This window comes from Salmo salar, chromosome ssa06, assembly GCF_905237065.1.
Source record: "Salmo salar chromosome ssa06, Ssal_v3.1, whole genome shotgun sequence".
Classification (NCBI taxonomy): Eukaryota; Metazoa; Chordata; class Actinopteri; order Salmoniformes; family Salmonidae; genus Salmo; species Salmo salar.
The window spans coordinates 585,732-597,126 of NC_059447.1; positions in this window are offsets into that span (position 1 = coordinate 585,732).

Here is an 11,395-nt window from a genome sequence, read left to right on the forward strand (position 1 = left end):
GTGGAAGAAAGTGCAAAGTAGAAATAGAAATAATGGGGTGCAAAGGAGCAAAATAAATAAATAAATACAGTAGGGGAAGAGGTAGTTGTTTGAGCTAAATTATAGATGGGCTATGTACAGGTGCAGTGATCTGCTCTGACAGCTGTTAAAAGACGAATTGGCTCTGGGAAACCAAAACAGCCAAATAGTCCCCATCTAAACGTGAATCGCTTCTCTAATTGTGGTACTGTTTCTAGAAAACATAAACCCCTCTACTTTCATATAACGTCAAAAAAAAAAACATTCTCACAAATGCTAAATACACACTTACAATACAGTGTTTTATCACAGTTGCAGCTGACAGTATGTTTCCATGACAACTCATTTGTCTTCCGTTTACACACACAGGTGTTTCGGAGACGCAGATTGCTAATTAGCACAGGTTGTCCACTCTTGTCTTCAGTCTGTTTTACGTAAACAAACGCTCTAACATGGAAATATTTTCCCCAGTGGGAACCCTAACCCTATAAAAGGTGTGTTGTTTATTTAAAGGGATACTTTGGGATTTTGGCAATGAGGCCCGGACTTTATCTACTTCCCGAGAGTCAGATTAACTCACGGATACCATTTTATGTATCCAGTATGAAGGAAGTTAGAAGGTAGTTTCATGAGCCAATGATAACTAGCATTAGCGCAATGACTAGAAGTCTATGGTATCTACTAGCATGCTAGCAGACGAACTCACGGATACCATTTTTATGTATCCAGTATGAAGGAAGTTAGAAGGTAGTTTCACGAGCCAATGATAACTAGCATTAGCGCAATGACTAGAAGTCTATGGTATCTACTAGCATGCTAGCAGACGAACTCACGGATACCATTTTTTATGTATCCAGTATGAAGGAAGTTAGAAGGTAGTTTCACGAGCCAATGATAACTAGCATTAGCGCAATGACTAGAAGTCTATGGTATCTACTAGCATGCTAGCAGATGAACTCATGGATACCATTTTTATGTCTTTGCGTGAGGTTCGAAGAAAGTTGCTAACTAGCATTAGCGCAATGACTAGAAGTCTATGGTATCTACTAGCATGCTAGCAGATGAACTCATGATTACCATTTTTATGCCTCTGCGTGAGGTTCAAAGAAAGTTGCTAACTAGCATTAGCGCAATGACTAGAAGTCTATGGTATCTACTAGCATGCTAGCAGACGAACTCACGGATACCATTTTTATGTCTCTGCGTGAGGTTCGAAGAAATTTGCTAACTAGCATTAGCGCAATGACTGGACTTGTATGGGTTATCTGCTAGAAGATACTAGAGATCGCTCCTTATGTTTCCAAAAAACGTACCGCGCGTGCGTGTAAACGCTTTAGAGCAAGCGTCGGGGCTCTTAGCATCTTCTGCTTGTGGGAGTGTTGCTAAGAGCCCCGATGCTAACTACCTTTAGCGTCTATTAACGATGGTATCTTCTGATCGGGCAGTGTTGCTATCGTTAATAGGTGCTAAGGGTAGTTAGCATCGGGGCTGTTAGCAACACTCCCCCGATCAGAAGATACTATCGATTATAGGCGCTAAGGGAAGTTAGCATCGGGGCTCTTAGCAACACTGCCCCGGTCAGAAGATACTATCGTTAATAGGCGCTAAATGTAGTTAGCATCGGGGGCTCTTAGCAACACTGCCCCACTCAGAAGATACCATCGTTAATAGGCGCTAAAGGTAGTTAGCATCGGGGCTCTTAGCAACACTCCCCCGATCAGAAGATACCATCGTTAATAGGCGCTAAGGGTAGTTAGCATCGGGGCTGTTAGCAACACCTCCCGATCAGAAGATACTATCATTAATAGGCGCTAAGGGTAGTTAGCATCAGGGCTCTTAGCAACACTGCCCCGGTCAGAAGATACTATCGTTAATAGGAACTAAAGGTAGTTAGCGTATCTATGAATGGTATAACTCAGACCCTTGTGTGTGTGTGTGTGTGTGTGTGTGTGACAGAACACAATGAAGTGACCATTGACCTGCCTGCAACAAAAACAACTCCTCTGCCTTCTCACCATCTCTTCATTAACTCTGTGAGTGTGTCACAGATAGACGGACGGAGAGGGAGACGGGTAGAGAGAGCGACAGACGGTCTTTATACTGTCAACACTACAACTATAAACCGGTCTTTAGACTGTCAACACTACAACTATAAACTGGCAACCCTACAACTATAAACTGTCAACCCTACAACTATAGACTGGTCTTTAGACTGTCAACACTACAACTATAAACTGGCAACCCTACAACTATAAACTGGCAACCCTACAACTATAGACTGGTCTTTAGACAGTCAACACTACAACTATAAACTGGTCTTTAGACTGTCAACACTACAACTATAAACCGGTCTTTAGACTGTCAACCCTACAACTATAAACTGTCAACCCTACAACTATAAACTGGTCTTTAGACTGTCAACACTACAACTATAAACTGGTCTTTAGACTGTCAACACTACAACTATAAACCGGTCTTTAGACTGTCAACACTACAACTATAAACCGGTCTTTAGACTGTCAACCCTACAACTATAAACTGTCAACCCTACAACTATAAACTGTCAACCCTACAACTATAGACTGGTCTTTAGACTGTCAACACTACAACTATAAACTGGTCTTTAGACTGTCAACCCTACAACTATAAACTGTCCCCTCCTTAGACTGGTCTTTAGACTGTCAACACTACAACTATAAACTGGTCTTTAGACTGTCAACACTACAACTATAAACTGGTCTTTAGACTGTCAACACTACAACTATAAACCGGTCTTTAGACTGTCAACACTACAACTATAAACAGTCAACACTACAACTATAAACCGGTCTTTAGACTGTCAACACTACAACTATAAACTGGTCTTTAGACTGTCAACACTACAACTATAAACTGGTCTTTAGACTGTCAACACTACAACTATAAACCGGTCTTTATACAGTCAACACTACAACTATAAACCGGTCTTTAGACTGTCAACACTACAACTATAAACCGGTCTTTAGACTGTCAACACTACAACTATAAACTGGTCTTTAGACTGTCAACACTACAACTATAAACTGGTCTTTATACAGTCAACACTACAACTATAAACTGGTCTTTAGACTGTCAACACTACAACTATAAACTGGTCTTTAGACTGTCAACACTACAACTATAAACTGGTCTTTATACTGTCAACACTACAACTATAAACTGGTCTTTATACAGTCAACACTACAACTATAAACCGGTCTTTAGACTGTCAACACTACAACTATAAACCGGTCTTTATACTGTCAACCCTACAACTATAAACTGGTCTTTAGACTGTCAACACTACAACTATAAACTGGTCTTTAGACAGTCAACACTACAACTATAAACTGGTCTTTATACAGTCAACACTACAACTATAAACCGGTCTTTATACAGTCAACACTACAACTATAAACCGGTCGGACAGACAGACAGACAGAAAAAAAGGAACAGTCATAAACTACACTGAAAATAGACTATACAAAAATAGCACCACCACGTCACCTGCTATGTCGGATAAGGTTTATTTTCCTTGCATCTGTCCCAGTTCCTCCACGATTCTGCGATCGTAAATGTTTTTTTTTTCTTCTTCTTCTTCCCAAAATCAACAATTCCCCGCATATTAATGCAAGAGCTTACACATGTGATCAATTACTGCATAAAACAGTCAAATCGTCGCAAATTTGTGTCGCGTAAAACTGACCCATCAGCGCACTAGAAAAGAGGCGCTCGCAATTTCAACCAATCACTGCACATTTACCGCATAATACGTTTCAATCAAGTCAAGAAACTTATCAGAATTGGTCCACAAATATCACAAAAAAATGACAAATTACCAGGAAGTCCTGGATGGACTGATCTTTCCGATAGCTGGAGATCTGATGAGGTAGAGGGGTAGAGAGGTGGAGTATTGTGTTGATTGAATATTACCAGGAGAGAAGAAAAAAAAAACACCTAGAATATAAATGTGTTTTAAATGAGATCAAATCACATTTTGTAGACCGACAGTGAAATGCTTTACTTACAGGGTTTTTTTCCCAACAGGGCAGAGTTAAATATATAACAATATATAGAAATAGGAACAGTAACAAGTCAAAATAACATGGCTATATACAGAGAGTACCAGTACTGAGTCCACGTACCCCCTGCATTAGTAATGAATACACAGTCAATAACAAGTCAAAATAACATGGCTATATACAGAGAGTACCAGTACTGAGTCCACGTACCCCTGCATTAGTAATGAATACACAGTCAATAACAAGTCAAAATAACATGGCTATATACAGAGAGTACCAGTACTGAGTCCACGTACCTCTGCATTAGTAATGAATACACAGTCAATAACAAGTCAAAATAACATGGCTATATACAGAGAGTACCAGTACTGAGTCCACGTACCCTCTGCATTAGTAATGAATACACAGTCAATAACAAGTCAAAATAACATGGCTATATACAGAGAGTACCAGTACTGAGTCCACGTACCCCTGCATTAGTAATGAATACACAGTCAATAACAAGTCAAAATAACATGGCTATATACAGAGAGTACCAGTACTGAGTCCACGTACCCCTGCATTAGTAATGAATACACAGTCAATAACAAGTCAAAATAACATGGCTATATACAGAGAGTACCAGTACTGAGTCCATGTACCCCTGCATTAGTAATGAATACACAGTCAATAACAAGTCAAAATAACATGGCTATATACAGAGAGTACCAGAGAGTGGCCAAAAGTATGTGGACACCTGCTCGTCCAACATCTCATTCCAAAAATCATGGTCATTAATATGGAGTTGGTCCCCCCCCTTTGCTGCTATAACAGCCTCCACTCTTCAGGGAAGGCTTTCCACGAGATGTTGGAACATTGCTGCGGGGACTTGCTTCCATTTAGCCACACGAGCATTAGTGACCATTAGTGGCGTACCAATTCATCCCAAAGGTGTTCGATGGGGTTGAGGTCAGGGCTCGGTGCAGGCCAGTCAAGTTCTTCCACACCAATCTCGAATAAACCATTTCTGTATGGATGCCGCTTTTGTGCATGTGGGCAGTGTCATGCTGAAACAGGAAAGGGCCCACACACTGGACTCTACCCAAGAGAGTTAGTTAAAAAAAAAAATGGTCAATGTAGGTAGTCAAAAAGCCATTTGATGAGCTATTTATCAGTCCTGTTTAGGAGTCTTATGGATTCGGGGTAGAAGATGTCCAGGGTCCTGTTGGTTCTAGACGTGGTGCATCGGTACCGCTTGCCATGTGGTAGCAGAGAGAACTGGACTTGGGAGGCATGAGTCTGACCATTTTTAGGCCCTTCCTCTGACGAGGCCTGGTATTGAGACATTTACATTTACATTTTAGTCATTTAGCAGACGCTCTTATCCAGAGCGACTTACAGTAGTGAATGCATACATTTCATTTTCATTTCATGCATTAAAAAAATGGGAATTCCCGTGGGTTGTGGGAATCGAACCCACAACCCTGGCGTTGCACACACCATGCTCTACCAACTGAGCCACAGGGAAGACGTCCTGGAAGGCAGGAAGCTTGGCCCCAGTGATGTTCTGGGTGATGCAGCCAGTCAAGATGCTCTCGATGGTGCAGCTGTAGAACTCTTTGAGGATCCGAGAGCCTTATGACAAATCTTTTCAGCCTCCTGAGGGGGGAAGAGGTGTTGCCGTGCCCTCTTCATGACCGTGGGGGTGTATGTGGACCATGTCCTGTGGATGGGAACGTCCCGCTCTGCCCTCCGTTTCCTGTAGTCCACCATCAGCTCCTTTGTCTTGCAGACAAAATAGGATGTCCCCCCCTGCTGGAAGTGGGACCTGAGTGGAGAAGATTTGGGAGCCCCTGTGTAACAGTATATAGGTTCGCGTCCCCTCTCCTTGCCCCCTACCTGGGCTCGAACCAGGGACCCTCTGTACACATCGACAACAGTCACCCCACGAAGCATCGTTACCCATCGCTCCACAAAAGCCGCGGCCCTTGCAGAGCAAAGGGGGAACGACTACTTCAAGGTCTCAGAGCGAGTGACGTCACCGATTGACACGCTATTAGCACGCACCACCACTAACTAGCCATTTCACATCGGTTACACCACCGCTAACTAGCCATTTCACATCGGTTACACCACCGCTAACTAACTAGCCATTTCACATTGGTTACACCACCACTAACTAACTAGCCATTTCACATCGGTTACACCACCGCTAACTAGCTAGCCATTTCACATTGGTTACACCACCGCTAACTAGCTAGCCATTTCACATCGGTTACACTTGCTCCACAGCACATTAAATACATGTAGTTTATAGCCAGCCTTATTAACGTTATAGTGCCTGTAGCCAGCTAGCCTGCTACGCTAGGTTAAACGTAAATGTAATTATTTGCAGGACAAACATGGTAAATTAACCTTCCGTTTCAAACCTGTTATGTCAATACTTTTACCTTTTTCCTCAGGTGGGACCGCTCTCTTGTCGACGACTGGTGGTCCATATTTTCCATCCGATTAAAATGGGCATTAAAGTGGGCGAATCATTGAAGCTCATGTTTGTCACTTTGGTCAATGAGTCAACTAATTTAAAAACATTTACCGAACTAGTTAAAAACGTATATCTCCCTACTACTAGTTTAACTGCATCACAACCGGCCATGATCGGGAGTCCCATACGGGCGGCGTACAACTGATCCAGCATCGTCCGGAGTTTGGCCGGGGTAGGCCCGTCATTGAAAATAAGATTTTTTTCTTAACTGACTTGCCTAGTTAAATAACTAAAATAAATAAATAAAGCTGCAGACTTCTGTTAACCTCGTTCCCCCATCTCCCTCTTTTGCCTGAGGCCTAAAAACTCATCTTGGCGTCGACCTTCCTTGCGGTTCCTGCTCTTGACTAAGTATGGTAGGCGACTTCAATTAAAGTTCCTAAAACCTAGCCGAGGTATAGCTGAACAATACATTTAGAAGGTCAAAGTGCAAACTTTTCACTTGGACACCTCTGGATAACACTTTAAGGGTCCGTAATAAACCATTTATATAGTATTTATAAAAGTGTTTGTTCATCTTTATTAATCATTACTCCAAATGTATAAAACATTTATATAGTATTTAAAAGTGTTTGTTCATGTTTTATACTCCAAATGTATAAACCATTTATAAAAGTGTTTGTTCATCATGTATTAATCATCAACCCCAAATGTATTAACCATTTACTAATCATTTGTAAAGTATTTTTTGTAGTCCCACAAATATACATTTGTGACTAGCTTTAGTAAAACATTAACAAATGTGGAAGTAACAATGATTTAAAAAAGGTGAGCAAACTGTTTATAAATGATTTATTACAGACCCTTTAATATAAAGTTATCCACATTTGAAGCACCCTTTGATTTCTGGGTAAAAAACTAAAAAGGTGGAAAGAACAAGAAAATGGAGAACATTTTTTTTTTTTTGTTGCAAGAATTAATTTTATTATTATCTTCAAAACAAGAGAAAAAAATAAAATAAAAAAATGTCCCTCCGGTTCAGTTCATTCAGCTGGTAGTTTAAATTAAATAGAGGTCATTGCAAAAAATAAAAATAAAATTTAAATTAAAAGGAACAAATTTGATGAATCTTCACAGTGCACGGAACCTTTTAAACCCAAGACATGGACCTTTAACACCCTCCAGTATCTCTACCCCCGTCCGCGCTCAACGAACAACAATATTCACATATTGTCAGAATTGTGTAAATATAATTCAGGTATCATAAGACACAACTACCACTAAGGGGCTGAACAACTCTGGTAACTTTACAACAACAACAAAAATCCAACAAAAAAAAAAAATCACAGATTCCTGAAATCAAGAAGGAAATCTGTGAATCCTACAACCTGGGATTTCTGGGAAATCTGGTGAATTTTAGGGGGGAAGTAATTTTGCAAAACATAGGCCAACAACTACCTCTAGGTCACTCTTGCTCAGTCTGCTTACAGCAGAGTAACAGTCATTTACATCTCGATAGTGCTTTTTTCCCTCCTCCTCCTCCTACACGTTTTCACTCTAGAGAATACAAATCTGATATGAAAGATGGAATATTGTGTGTGTCCATAATAGTTCACTATTCTTGTTTACTAGTCCACAACATCGGGAACTGGTTGCTATTTGGGATGCATCCCAGGTCGTAGAAACTCTTCAAAAATAACCTGGGGGGGGGGGACGGGGACGGTGGGGGACAGGGACAAATCAAGGTTTTAGCAATTACACTTTTTTTTTTTAAACACAAAAAATAAAAATCGAAGCATCATTCAAGTAAATTGACTCGTCCAAGCAACAGCCTATGTTGAGCAGAGTCTAAAATTTTATATATTTTATACATCAGCCTTAAATTCATTAAATTAATTCAAATCCTCAGCAAAAAAATAAAAAATAACAAAACCCCCCAAACAAAGTGTTGAACTAAAGTGAACAAGCTTGCAGAGTCCTCTTATGGTCTTCACTACGGGGTCCCGTCACAAATGACACCCACATTCCCTACATAGTGCCCTATTATTATAGGGAATATGGGCCCTCGTCAAAAGTAGTGCCCTATATAGGGAATAGGATGGTATTTGGAATGCAGAGGCTGTGTGACGCCTCTTTGAGACCTTTACAGTTCACTGACAGGAGGCTCGGAAGGAAACCAAATATCTTTCCTCCGAAATGGCGCCCAATTCCCTTCTTAGTGCACTAGGTTTGGGCCACGAGCCTTAAAGTCGTGCACTAGTTAGGGAATAAGGTTTGGGCCACGAGCCTTGGGCTGAAACGTGTGGAAAAAACGCTTCACGACGAAATGTCTCATAAGGCTACGCTAGACATTTGGTCTTCGCCTCTTCTCTCCTCCTCCTCTTCTCTCTCTCTCTGTTATTGTCCTTGTTCTTCTTCTTCTTGTGTTTGTGTTTCAGTCCTGCGATCTCTCCCTCCTCAGCCTCCAGTCTCTTCTGCTTTCTGTCTTTCTTCTGTTTCTTCTTCTCTTTCTTCTTCTCTTTTTTATCTTTCTTCTTCTTCTTGTCTTTCTTGTTGCCCAGGCTACCGACAGAGCTGGCGCTGCTGCTACGACTTCTGCTGCTGCCCCCATGCACCGCTGGCTCTCCCTCCACCGCTCGCTGTCCGCCCACTTTTTTCTCTCCTTCCTCCTCCTCCCCCTCTGAGATCTCTCCCTCGCTGTAGTCCGGTTCGAAGGCTGCCTCATCTGTCTCTCTGACCAGGTCAGAAGGAGGTCTAGAAGAAGGGACCGAGGGAGGAGGTTTGGAAGAATGGAACGTGGAAGGTTTGGAAGAATGGACCGAGGGAGGAGGTCTGGCTTTAGGGTGCTCTGTCTCTCTCTCCTTCTCCCTATCCACCCCTTTCTCTCTCTCCTTCTCCCTATCCACCCCTTTCTCTCTCTCCTTCTCCCTATCCACCCCCTTCTCTCTCTCCTTCTCCCTATCCACCCCTTTCTCTCTCTCCTTCTCCCTATCCACCCCTTTCTCTCTCTCCTTCTCCCTATCCACCCCCTTCTCTCTCTCCTTCTCCCTATCCACCCCCTTCTCTCTCTCCTTCTCCCTATCCACCCCTTTCTCTCTCTCCTTCTCCCTATCCACCCCTTTCTCCTTCTCCCTAGCCACCCCTTTCTCTCTCTCCTTCTCCCTATCCACCCCCTTCTCTCTCTCCTTCTCCCTATCCACCCCTTTCTCTCTCTCCTTCTCCATCTTCTCCCTCATCTTTTGTATCTGCCACTCTCTCTCTTTCTTTCTCTCTCTCTCTCTGACAGCTCGGGGCACCCCTGCCCTGTTGTCAGTCCTGGGGGGCTGTAGGAGTGAGGCCGGGTGTTGTTGGGGCTTTCCACCACTCGTCTCCTTCTCTAGGGTTCCTAGGCTGGCCTGCTGGCTCTGTCTCCCCGCCGAGAAGCTCTCTGCTCTGGGCTCTTCTCCCTCAGCCTTTCCCCTCCCGGGCTGGTTCTCCATGGAGCCGTATATATCCTGCGTCGTGTCCCTGCCAGGGCTGCTCTCGCTGGGTCTGGTGGGCTCAGACCCTCCCTGAGATCTCTGAGTGGAGGAGGAGGAGGAAGAGGAAGGGTCAGATGGGGGTTGGTCGCTCTTGGAGACGGGCGAGGCACCGCCTAGCTCCCGGGTGGTCTCCCGGTGGTCTCCCGGTGGTCTACGGTCAGTAGAGTCGGTGTTACGGCCAACGGTGGATGAGATCTGGTCGTTGTTGTCTTCATGTTTGTGGTGGAGGTGGTCTCTGTGCTCCCCTGGCTCTGGGGTCCGGTGGTCTACGGTCAGAAGTTGCTTTGTGGTCCCTGGAAGAAGATAAAGGTTTACGATCCCGTGAGTGAGAGTGTGAGGAGGAAGACGAGCTCTTCTCACTGCTGTGGTCGCTCCCTCTCTCTCCAGTCCTCTCTCCTTCTCTCCTCTCTCGCTCCGGCCGCTGAGACGAGCTCTTCTCACTGCTGTGGTCGCTCCCTCTCTCTCCAGTCCTCTCTCCTTCTCTCCTCTCTCGCTCCGGCCGCTGAGACGAGCTCTTCTCACTGCTGTGGTCGCTTCCTCTCTCTCCAGTCCTCTCTCCTTCTCTCCTCTCTCGCTCCGGCCGCTGAGACGAGCTCTTCTCACTGCTGTGGTCGCTCCCTCTATCCCCAGTCCTCTCTCCTTCTCTCCTCTCTCGCTCCGGCCGCTGAGACGAGCTCTTCTCACTGCTGTGGTCGCTCCCTCTATCCCCAGTCCTCTCTCCTTCTCTCCTCTCTCGCTCCGGCCGCTGAGACGAGCTCTTCTCACTGCTGTGGTCGCTCCCTCTCTCTCCAGTCCTCTCTCCTTCTCTCTCTCTCCTCTCCCTCTCCGGACGCTGAGACGAGCTCTTCTCACTGCTGTGGTCGCTCCCTCTATCCCCAGTCCTCTCTCCTTCTCTCCTCTCTCGCTCCGGCCGCTGAGACGAGCTCTTCTCACTGCTGTGGTCGCCTCCTCTCTCCCCAGTCCTCTCCCCAGTCCTCTCTCCTCTCTCCCTCCTCTCTCGCTCCGGCCGCTGAGACGAGCTCTTCTCACTGCTGTGGTCGCTCCCTCTCTCCCCAGTCCTCTCTCCTTCTCTCTCTCTCCTCTCTCGCTCCGGACGCTGAGAGGAAGAGAGAACCTTTCTCGGTCTGTCCATATCTTTGTCAGAAGCGCGGCTGTGTTCCCTCTCTCTCTCTTTCCCCCGCTCTGTCTCCCTCTCTCTCCTCCGCATCTTTTCCTTTAACCGATCTCTCTCCCTCTCCATCTCTCTGTCTTTCTCAGTAGGTATGTGGTCTCCGGACTGTTTCCTATCCTGCAGGCCGTCTTCTCTGTCTCTGCCACTAGAGGGGGACATAGTTCTCTCCGGCTTGGGAAAG